The 12,658-nt window shown below is 23.6% G+C and overlaps 1 long non-coding RNA gene across 1 annotated transcript in view; it reads right to left on the bottom strand.

The window, feature by feature from the left end:
* Positions 1-12,658, bottom strand: part of LOC129614465 (uncharacterized) — a 62,228-nt gene that overhangs the window by 10,696 nt on the left and 38,874 nt on the right. The window lies entirely within an intron of this gene.

Below are 12,658 nucleotides of genomic sequence, written 5' to 3'. Positions count from 1 at the left end.
AACCTCTTTAAAAATGTCACGTTTCATATATTTATAAGCCATGTACATATAAACACAGATATATATTTATGTACATATGTTTGTAAGAAAATTAGTAACCAGTAACTAGTCACTATTACTAAACAATTCCGGATTTAAAACTCCTAATTTGAAATCTATATTAAAGTCAAAATATATTACTTATGTATGTATATGACCTTTATATGTTTCAAGAAATGAGATCTTGGCTTAATAATTAGAAAGTGTAATGCATAATATTGAAATATGTATAATTAAAAAGAGCAAAAGAAACGATTTTGTAAAATGAATGGTCTTAGTTTATGTATGATTTTAAAGAAATTTTGTTTATATGAGCTTGTAGAATTTATAGCTATAGATAACTACATCATATTCATATTAGAAAGTTAACATTTTTTATTGGTAACATTTTTAATGCATATTATATCATTAGGAACTTTAAAAATACATTCAAAGATAAAAAATTACGTGTTTAAAAGGGAATTTTTTTTTGCATTTACAATTTGAGCAACGTATTTTATTTTTGAGAGCCTATACCCAGGAATTTTTCTTTAAGAAACTAATGAAAATTTATGAACAAATTTGAAAATTCCACTTTTCGTGAGTTTTCGTAATTAGTTAATATTAATTAATTTTATTTACATATGGTGAGGAAATCCTTGTCTTTTAATGAAAATTCAAAATTTTGCCTTAAAAGATTATAGTCTTAAATTAACTTTTCTAAATAAATAATTTTTAATAAACATTTATTAGAAATTAAAAATATTTCATCAAACTTTAGAAATTGAAAGTAAAAGTAAATTACAAGATTTTAAAAGCCCTAAAGTTTAATTTTTTTCATATAAAATAAATCCATAGAGCTCTTAAGAAAAAATAAACAATTTATGTTTATATTTTTAATAAGTTTTAAAGATATTTATTGTTAGTAAAAAGCTCTTGTAGCCCACTTTACTCCCTTCAGACATCATGTTAAATTTTTTTATTTGTAATAACCTAAAAATTTAAGTTTTTTTAATTAAATTTCCACTATATAAAAGGGTAAAATTTCAACAAAACTCCACAAAAAAATTATAAAAATAAATAAAATTTAATCTTAAGCACAGAAGATTTTAGGATTAAATACAAGTAATAAGATTCGTTTATTTAATTAATTAAATATAAAAACAATATTTGAATATTAAAGTAAGTATACCGAAAAAAAATAATAACAAATTTTTTTAATCTAAAAAAGAGAAATTTTTGGTTTCACGTATTCCATTAATTAAATTAAAAAAAAAATACAAAACAAGTGAAATAAATTCCTGGTTAAAAGTTAATCTTTAAAATGAAAGGATTCGCGTTATGTTGTTGTTTATTATATATATTTTAAAAAGGATATTTTTATAATAAAATGAATATTCCAACATGGTGGCATTAAAATTTGTGAATAAAAATAGTTTGCATTTAAGAATTTAGTTAGCACCAGATCAAATGATCAACTGGAAATTCTCTGATTTATGTGTAAAAGTTCTTTTTTTTTATTATGACGAAAAAAGATTAAGGCTATGACCAAAGAATCTTATATAACAACAAAGATTTTCAAAATTAAAGCAGCTGTCTTTTCATTTTCTTCTAACTTTGCAAAATCTTTTATGCAAAATTTGATAGGAACAACTAAATATAGTCGTACAAATAATTAAATATATTATTTGTGTATATACATATATTCTTCCTTGTATATTATTTCATATTATTAACACAGTGTTCCCTGTTAAATTTCTTATATTTTTGTAAAAGAAAATTAAAAATTCGATATGGGAATAAAATATAAAAAGGCCAACGACTCCCTTTTGATTTTTTTTTATTACAAGGTTTTTAATTACTTTGGTTTTAATTACCATCAAGAATGTTTAATTCTATAAGAGTCTCTTACATTCATACATACATACAAACATATATATTTTTATTATTTTTTGACTAATTTTGTAAGGACGAGTAGATCATAGGTATATGCATAAGTAGTAAGGGATTTTTTTGCCTACTTTTTCATATTCATTATGATTTTATTATCCGTCATCGCAGTCAAGTAATAATTGTATGATTAATTTATAAATATCATTTTTACATACTATATTACGCACATACATACAAACGTAATATATGTCTATACAAATATACAAATCGGCATAATTATGTATATACAAATTGCCGACATGTATTCCCATTTCATATAAGTAAATATACAAGAACAAATAAAATAATGTTAAAGAGTCTGTAACAATGAGAGAAACCAATAGGACACCATAATTAAGGCAATAAAATGGAAATAATATTTCAACCTTAAAATTTGTGGTTTTGTTCTTACACATAAAATTCTTCATATGTATATATATATATGTGTGCAAGTGCACATATATCCGTTATTGTTGAAATGAACTTATTGAATATTATATGGGAACATAAAACAGTAGGGTGTTCCACTTATAAAAATTTATGGAAAGTTTTTACATAGAAAATTGATGTCTACGAGTAAATGGTGGAACAATATAATGTAAAGTTATCTGAAAAGAAGAAGTAGTTTGTTCTACAAATATACTGTTATATGTTAATAATATTTATATAGCTTTTATATAGAATTGACTACGAACACATAGTCTGATATAAAACTAATATTTGCGCAATGTAATCATACTTTAGCTGTTATATTTTTAAATTCTACATTCAAATTACATAAATATTTGTTACTGGATGAAAAAGCTAAAATTTAAATTGCTGCAATAATTTTTCATACATCCTGTACATGCAAATTAATTTTTTACTCAACTGAAAAACTCATTATTATCAAGAATTTTACTTATTGAGAGAAAGGAAATGAAATCAAATGAGAATGTAATTTTTATTTTTTATTTTTTCGCCTGACATCATTTAATAGGATTTTTTTTCTATTTACTTAAATATTACTTAACTATTTATTATACCTCATGTTGAATCCCTCTAATTTTTTAATATTATTTTGGTTAGGTTTTCGTGATTATCTTCGAATTTTATAGAATAAAAATTTTCTCATTTATGATATTATTTTGAGAATATTTGAAAAATTTTGAATTTGAGTAACATGTTTCTTGCAGTCTCCATCAACAGTATTTTCGAAATGCTTATTTACCATAACTTTTGACGTATTTAGAACTTTATGGGTCTATAAAAGTTTCAATTAAAAAATATACTAAAATAAGCAAGAGTAAGAAAGCAAGAAAAATTTTGAAAATTAAGTTCGTTTTAATATAAGTAAATTATCAAAAATTATTTGCTCCTATTTAATAAACTATTAGTAAATTCGTTCCTCCTATATAATTGGCTTTGAATTTTAATTCTGTTTAGTAGTCAATAATGCGCAGAATTGTGTTACAAGTTTTCTTGAATACAAAAAGAAGTTGTACTGATCTTATCATGAAGTGTCCTTTATTTAAAATTATTAATTTATATACTTCAGTTTATTTGAATAAAAACAATTGATTAGTTAGTTTCCATAGTTTCTATAGTTCTATTAGTTTCTATTAAATTAGGTTTAGAATTTTAGATGTATTGTAATATGCCTATGTTCTTCTATTTTTTAGCTACAAATTCTTATAGTTCTAATTTTTTCGTAAGTTTTAATAAAAAACAAAAATTTTAAGAAAATTCAATAAAATAAAGAAAAGCTATAGAAATACATAAATGTATGTTTATACTTACATTAATATTTTGTAGTTCTAAAAATTCAACAAATATTTGCGAAAGCAAAAAAAGTTTTAACGAAACGAAAATCACTTTGTTAGTCATTGAAAAAGGATTTTTAGAATATAGAAAAGAAACAACAAATTTGACAGTATCCTTAAGCAGCAACGAAAAAATTCAAGCACTACTCGTACATACATTTATAAATTTTTTGTTTTTTTTTTTTTTTGCATTTTTCAATATTTTTGCATTTGAATTGACGAATTACTTATACACACATACTTGTTGTATTTTTTCAAGTTTATGTAGATTTTATGCAGCAAAATTTTATTCTTTCAATTTTGCTTATTTTTTTCTTGAAAATTTTTTCATGAAAATAAAAAAATATATACAGCAAAATATATATAATTAATCTTATGGGAAGGGAGCTCATCTCAACGAGAATTTTACAATGACATTTAAGCTCTAATGCAATTCAATAATGTCGTCACGACTTCTTGAGAATATTTAAAGGAATATCAAAATATTTTATTTTGAAAATTCAACTTTTCGATAAGGGTAAATGTTAACAACTTCGTTATGACCTTTAGAATTTTTACAGAATCAAGAAATTAAAAAAATTCAGTAGGTGTTTTGTTTTTTAGGACACACTAATTTATTTTTATCAGATCATTTTAAAATGGAGCTGAAATTTTAATAAATATATGGAAGAAGGAACTATTGAAGGAAATGATTATAATACAAGCTATTATAAACACTGAGATTCATAATGCTTTAATTTTATAATACGAAAATATATTGAATTTGTACATGTTTGTTTGTCAGTCAAAGAAAACTATACAATTGAACATATAATGGTTTTTACCAACTGGAAGTGATTTTTTATATTTAAGTTTTATTTGCGGAACACTATATATACATATTTAGACAGTTTTCTATAATAAAATCTATAATTAAAATCTATAACAAAAATATTTGCAAAAGAGAGTGAAATTTGAAAAATAAAAATTCGAAATTTGTCAAAATCTATTTCGTATTTCAAGATGAAATCAATTTGAAATATGGAATCAAAATACGCACATGCCAAACAAGTATTCAAATTTTTCAATAAATTATTTACCTGCACATGTGAATTTAATTTTATTATAAATACCAATACAAAAAATTATTGATAGTTGCCGACATTATTAAATTAATGCTGATTTTAAAGCACATATTTGTAGAAAATTGTGCTATTCGGTTCAATATTTAATTGCCTTACTTCTTTAGCTGATGACATATATTCGTTCAAGAGATTATGAAAGACAGCAGGTTTAAAGGTAATACCTAATGTGTTAAATTCTGGAATAGGAAGCAGCTCCATGTTATTACACATGCTCTACATATGTGACAACATTTTGCAGCCTTTTAGCTTTTTGGTATTATAGCAATAATAATAAATAATTAATAGATAATAGTTAAAATAAATTGAAAATATAAAATACAAGTAGGATACCTGAAGCGTGCTAACTTTCACATTTTACTTTTAACGCTAAAATTATTGCAGCAGTTACCCTATTGCATATAAATTATTAATATTATAAAATAGGGTAACAGCTATTTTCAATTAATACCTTATGATTGACCAGACCAAGTTTTTTAATATTAAGTAGAACAATAAAATTCATCCTACATAATAACTAAAAAAAAAATTTAAATTAAAAAACAAATTCTTTTTTAAAAGACAAAGGAAAAAAATTTCCCTCTTGTAGATATCTTGAGCGCTGTTTTTTGCTTGTGATTTTCTGGATTTTTCGTGATTATGTCCTGATATCCTAGTAATGTACACAGAAGGGCTTTTACATTCAAAAAGGTTCAATTTTTATTACTTTTTTTATGCTTTTTTTTACTTTAACATTGTATAACAGCATAGAACCGTATGTAAAAGAAAATTCTGCAATTAAAAAAATTGCTTATACCCAAAAGAGAATGAAATTCTTTACGCAGGGTTGAGCATCTCGTGAAATGTGGTGCACATTATTAAGTACAGAAATCTCTTTCTTATCTCTTTTAAATTAAAAATAAATATGGAAATGATGTTTTTTTTTAAAATAATGAGAAGTTCATTTTAGCACTAATTTAATAGCATTAAATTTATAAATTAAATAAAATTTAAAAAGGTGGAAGATTTTCCAAAATTTTTGCAAATTCACATTTGGTCAACTGAGAATAGACCAAAATTTCAAATACACCAAAAATTCAAATACGAGTAGTAGCAAATTTTTTTTATGCTACCATGTAAATTTTAATTTTTTTCAACAGATTCTCAATGTAAGAGTCATTTAAAATACAAGAGGACATTTTTGAAAAATACAAACATTCATGGGGTTTCTTTACAAATAATTTCAATAAAAATAAGTTCTATCTAAGTAAAATAAGAAAGTAGAAAAAGAGATCTATATAAGTAGAAAAAAAAAGGCTATCATCATTGGAATACAAGGGTAAACCACTCAAATATGTATATATATATATATATATATACCCACCCATTACTGTATTCGAAAAGTTTGCTTTTTGCTTAAGAATTATCGTAAAAGATTTATCCATGGACAAATTTATAATTTTGATTTTAAAGTTATTAAATAACTAAAATTATGTTTAAGGTTATATATTGACTTTTAAAAATTAAAGCTGTTTCCTAAAATGCATATTTTTCTGTAATTCTGGAAATAATTTTAAAATCGAACAAGCTCTTAATTGTCCTAGAATAAATTATTTGTGAAAACAAGCTTAATACAAGTGCCTGAATTATATTTAAAGGTACGATTTTGGAGGATGAAATACATGTTTCATCCTCCAAAATCATTCCTTTAAATATAACGCCCCAATTCCTAACAGCTGATGATCTTAAATTATTGTTCAGAAAATTTAGACTGCAGCTTCTAGAAACAAATTTAAACATTTAGAAAAATATTCAAATTTAAATTTTAATCTAAAAGTTTTTTGATTTAAAGATTTTGGCTAATTACAATTACTTAGTTTCACAAAGCGTAGTCTTTTCAAAAGAATTTTTAAAAGAAAAACATTGTCCATTGTTATTCAGAATAGATTTCAAAAGAATCTTAAAGGTAAATATGCATAAAGACCTGAATTAAATATTTTTCATTTCACCTTCTTGCTTTTTATTTAGTAGATCCTTTCGTTTATACGCTCTTTAGTAAACCAAAACTGTATGAAAAATCTTAAAAGCGGAAACAAAACAAAAAAATTTTAATTATTAGATATCCTTTTCGGTGAATCTTAAAATTTGTATTTGATACCTTTAATTTAGAGATGTGAAACGAGAAGAAAAATCTGGAAGCTATGTTTAAGGAAAAATGTGATAACAATTTTCCATATAAAAAAATTAAGTAAAGTAACTAAATTGCAATTAATTACAGCCAACCGAGAAATAAGATTAAATTTTACAAATATTTCAGTAGAAGTACACTTCTAATAAAGAATAGTCAAGAATTAATCTTGTGGAATCCCTTTTCAATAATTTGTTTTTTTCATGTTGCGAATTAAACAAACGTTCCTCAATAACAAAACTGAACATTTAACTTTGAAAAACTCTCCTTACTTCTTTATTTAAATCTTATAAGCCAGTCTTAGCTCCACACTTTTCAATATAGAGAAAATTTTATTTTTAAAGAAAACAAATTTCTTTTGTTTTCAAGTTATAGCTCTCAAAAATCATGAACTCAGAAGGGTATATGGTATTATTCTAATTTAAGATAGACAAATTTTCATATGACATGATTTTCGTATTATTAACAAGATTTTCTTTTATTATTTCACCAAAAGGGTAATCATGTAAAATTATCTTATTATCTTATTGTACTTTATTGCCTGTTAAATTCAGATAACATATTTCTGATCCTACATAATATAATATTCATTTATTTGTAAATTTAATAGTCCATATAATATTTTTATTTTTCTTTGTCCAACAAAAATTATTGAACAAGCAATAAATTGTGGAATATGCGGTTTTCTTTAATATAACACTGTTGTTAACATATAAAATCATCATAAAATATCTTCAATTCATCTGCATAGATATTTTTATTTTTACACAAAAAAATACAATATAAATTTTCTTGCCATAGTTGTAGCTGTAGGTCTGTGTGCCTACACCTATATGAATCCATATTGCTCATATAAGAATTGCATTTGGCATGATTCTAATTCTTATATGTACATAAATTAATTTAGCACCTAATCTTTTTAATTATCCAAATTATTATTCTAAATTAAAAAATTTTAGTTTGACTGCCACAGTTAGCGGGATTGGTTGTACTGAAATTGTACATAATTTGAGCTTGTAATAATTTTACACGTGCAAAAACGTGAGTACACTACACTTATAATGCATCACATTTTTGTATTTATAGTGCAAAATTTAATTAACCGAGCTTTCTTTATGTAAAAAGAGTTTTGTGAATAAAAATGCGAATTTGTTATACAAAATATTCCTTTAATGAAGGACGAATCTGTCCTTGATCAATGATAGCACGTACTATATGTTTATATGTACCTATACATTTTTGTTTTAGACACATTGATACAGACAATTTAGACATATTTTTACTTCTAATTTATCTTGAAACTCATATGACTTATAACATAAAAAATTATTGTATAAAATATTTAAAACGTAAAAATAAAATATTTGCAAATCAAAAATGAAATAAAAGTTATCTAAAATACGTTTGACTAATCAAAGAATTATGGTAACAATGGCAGAAAAGAGGATATGAAATAATCAAAAAAAATTTCCTTTTCAATATAAGAAAGAAAAAACATAAAGAAATTCTCAAAGACACGTGCCAAACTTTATGATCCTGAAAAACCTTTTTACGAAATTAATCTACATCGATGTGTATATATTTTTAAATACATACATACTTGCCAACATGTATATGTAAGTATGCATTAGGATAGGTATTAGTCAGAGCCGTATATGTTTTTATATCTTTATGTTCTAAAAAACTTACTCCAAATGCCTTCATATTTTGCATTAGACATGCTTATGTACATAAATTATTTGGTATGTACATAATATACTCGTACAATAGTTTTTATGTGATGAATATCGAAATTCATCTACAAAATTTTCAAAAATTTTAATTCGTATAAATATATATCTACATATATTATTCAAAATAATCAAAACAATTCTGATAGTCGATAAAGAATTTGATCAACTGCTTTGCTGTCTATAACATACGGCAGAAAAATTTATATACTCGATACTTCTTTCTAATCAATGAATATCAATTATGAACAATGGTTATCTTTTACACTATAATTTTCAAATATTCTTTGTATTCCATTTACATGAAAAGAATGATTGAATTTGGAGCTTTTTCATGCTTAGGATCATTGAATGGAACGCATTTCTTACAATGGAATTCGAATTCAAGAACTTGACAACCTTTTGCTTTCGAAGTTGGATATCGTAATAGATGCTCCGTGATAGAAATAATGTATGATTTCATGTGATTTTCGTAATCATAATGATTACACTAATGAATAATTTGTTGATAATTTTCATGTGTTGGTGATATTTTTTAATAAATTTTGATGTTTCCAAGTTTTAATAAAATTTTCATGTGAATTTCCATGTCATAAGATGGAAATTGTTCTTCTCCTTCTAAACATTTATTCTTGGATTAAGGAAACTTTCCATTCTTTTTCAATGTAAAAAATAAATAACATGTTTTTTTAACAAATTCTTCACGTCATTTTCAATTTGCGAAAAAAAAAAATATTGCATTACTTATTAAACTTCATGTTCGACTTAAAAAAAATTCGTATTCACTTATTCTTCTGTTTAGTTGTGACTTGTAAATGAAGTTAATGAGAGCAGCACACAGTAAGGATATTGGCTATTCTCAAGAGTTCCTTAAGAAATTAACATATATATATATAAATAAATAAAGTCTCTAACCTTTCTCTGTTTCAATTTATTATAAAAATATTTAGATAAGTAAAAAGGATTCAGTATGTATGTATAATATGTATATATAATTATATATATAATTTATTCAATATACTTGATTAAATAATTTTTTCTTTTGAATTATTGATTCCATTTATGACTCTTTTGCGATGATATTTTGGCTGATATTTTTAGTTACTAAATAGTTTATAATAAATGGGAATAAGTTAAACGACATGTACAAAGGTTTGGATTTAGTTTTACGCTATCGAAAAATTAAGAAAATTTCGGTTCAGAATTTTATACTATAATGGTGAATTAATTTTCTAACTTAAAATTTATGAACTTCAATGTTCCGGGAAATGTGCATTTAAGATAAATTTAAGCTATTACTGCATAAATATTTAGAAAATTGAAATTTCACAAAAAATGTTTATTAATTTTCATTTTAAAACTAGTAATTTCATTTCAAATAAATTGGTTGCCAAAGATAAGAGCACAATTTATAAATCTATTGTATTTTATATTAAAATCATTTTACCATACTCAATTAAGAAGTTCTCATTGATCTAATTGACTAACAAATTAACAATTATAAAATTATTTATTTTCTAAAATATTGCAAAATCATCGAAATGAAAATTGTCTCAGATTAAAATCAGGGTATGCGAACTTTTATTTCATTATCTGATTACACATATTTGATGTTATGCTGAATTCAAAATTTAAAAATTATTTAAAATCTTTAAATTCATTATCTGTTAACTATTATAACAAATTATTAATTTAAATTTACCATAAAATATAATATTTGGGATCGTTTTCAATAATAAGTTTATGTTAATGAGATAAAATTGTTCTGAAAATTGATATCTGATTAAAAATTTATGTAAAATATTTTACTAGATTTTTGATATCTTTTTTTTTTTTTGCCTTTACAGTATTTAAATAGAAACATATGCCCGTATTTAGGCATTTTATGACATTTTTCATTTTGTTTTTCCATAGCAAGAGGCAAAATTTAATTCCTTTGTGTCTCTGTTATGAAAATTATTCATGAAGAAATCCCTGCATAACGATTCAATTTAGATTTTAAATTTTCTTTTCTATTTTCAAAAAAAAAAAAAATTTAATTTTTTTCTATTTATTTTTTCTTTTTGCTTTTAGAATAATTTGCGTTTCCCTTCTTGGTTTCCTTATTTAACTAAACATAATAATATATAATAAAAAGTAAGGAAAAAAAGGGACTTAAATAATATACTTTGAGATCCTTCGGTATCCTTTCAAATATATACAAAGCAAAAAAAAAGGAATCCTAATAAGAATGAATAGTGAAAAAGTAAGGAAATTTTAGCATTTTACTTGGCATTATAATCCATTTTGATCGTGTTATACTCGTAACATTATTTAGGATTATTATTTTTCCTTATTTCGCTTTTTTTTTTGGTCCTTTATACGTATAAATATAGTTATACATATAATTTTGATGTCTTTCAATAAAATGTTTTCCTGATTTTTAACGAACTATTCTACTTTTAAATAGGATAAACGCATTTTTAAGTATATAGAAAAAAATTGAGGAAAAAAAATAAACCAACATAATTTGAAGGATTTTTCAAAGAAAACACTAAGTATACTCTTGCCAAATCTTTGAACATTATGATGTCCGTAAGGAATATGTTGGTAAAAATTATTATTGTCCCAGTAATTGTTAATGAAATAAAATCTATACGCATAAATGTAATGAAAGCAACCTATTTCGATTTACTAATCAACTTTCTTTAAAATTAACTTTCTAAAAAACTAAGACGTTTCTTTAAAATCAAAAGTTCTACAAAATTTTATTATTTTTGTACTTAGTACATAAGCTTTTTGTTTGAACGTATAATTGGTTTTCAGTGCTGAATCTTGAACTACAAGAATAACGACATTTTAAATGTAAAATGTATCATGCGTGCCAAAATTACCAATTCCAATTACTTTCACCACATATATACCGAATTAAAGCTCAGTTTACAAGGTTACCAGTTGTACAAAAATTGGAGAAAGCCTCAATGTTACGTCACATAGAAAATTAACTTTTTTTAAAATGAAAGTTAAAATTAAAATATTTTCGAATATTAAAGTCATGTGATTCTGAAATCTGAACAGATTATAACTAATGTCTTAAACAGTCGCGGAGTTATACTTAAAAATTCAAAAAATAAAAGAAAATTAGTCGAAATTGATTTTAAGCCCTTGTAACTGCTGAACTTTAACCTGAACTGTGAACATTTTGTCTACTCGTAAGGGCCTATACAATGGCATATAGCAGTGCCCTTTGTTATGAGACACCCTGTATATTTGTAGTGAAAAGGAATATTCCTTAATTTTATGAGTTTTTAATGTAAACTCGATTAAATTATATTTTGAGACGCACGGTATTGTGTTTTATGCCATTGATGATTGAGATGGTACAATAAGATTCCTACTCAGAAAAAAAAGGAAATTTATTAAACAAATTCGCTTCACAAAATATCAATACATTAATTATAAATTTTCTTGAAATCTTCAATAAAAATTTATGGTAGAAGAAATTATGCTGTTTGATCTTTAATATTTCAATACTTTCGTTATTATAAAATTTTATTTTAGTTAATCTCTGTATGCATTTTCTTTTATGATAAAGGAAATTATAAAAATAATGTCTTATAAATATTTCAAAACTTAATTATTCTCAATGTAAAATCTACAAACTGTGACCAAGAATTTTTTAAGTTTAAGTTTTTTTTTTCTTAAAACTCTTAATTAAAAATTAAAATGACCAAATCTAGGCAATAAAATGAAAATCTTATTACAGGAATCTATAATTGAATCTATAATAATTCTATAGAAATCCAATAAGGTTAAGAAATTATGCTCATTGAATGCATTCAGACCGACAACTCTTTAGCAAAATGTCAAGTAAATAAATTATTATGTAATAAAATTAAATATACTCTG

The sequence above is a fragment of the Condylostylus longicornis genome, unplaced genomic scaffold (assembly GCF_029603195.1).
Source record: "Condylostylus longicornis isolate FDR11 unplaced genomic scaffold, ASM2960319v2 ptg000110l, whole genome shotgun sequence".
In the NCBI taxonomy this organism is placed as follows: Eukaryota; Metazoa; Arthropoda; class Insecta; order Diptera; family Dolichopodidae; genus Condylostylus; species Condylostylus longicornis.
Note: the sequence above shows the minus strand (reverse complement) of the source record. Positions and strands in the feature narration are given on the sequence as shown.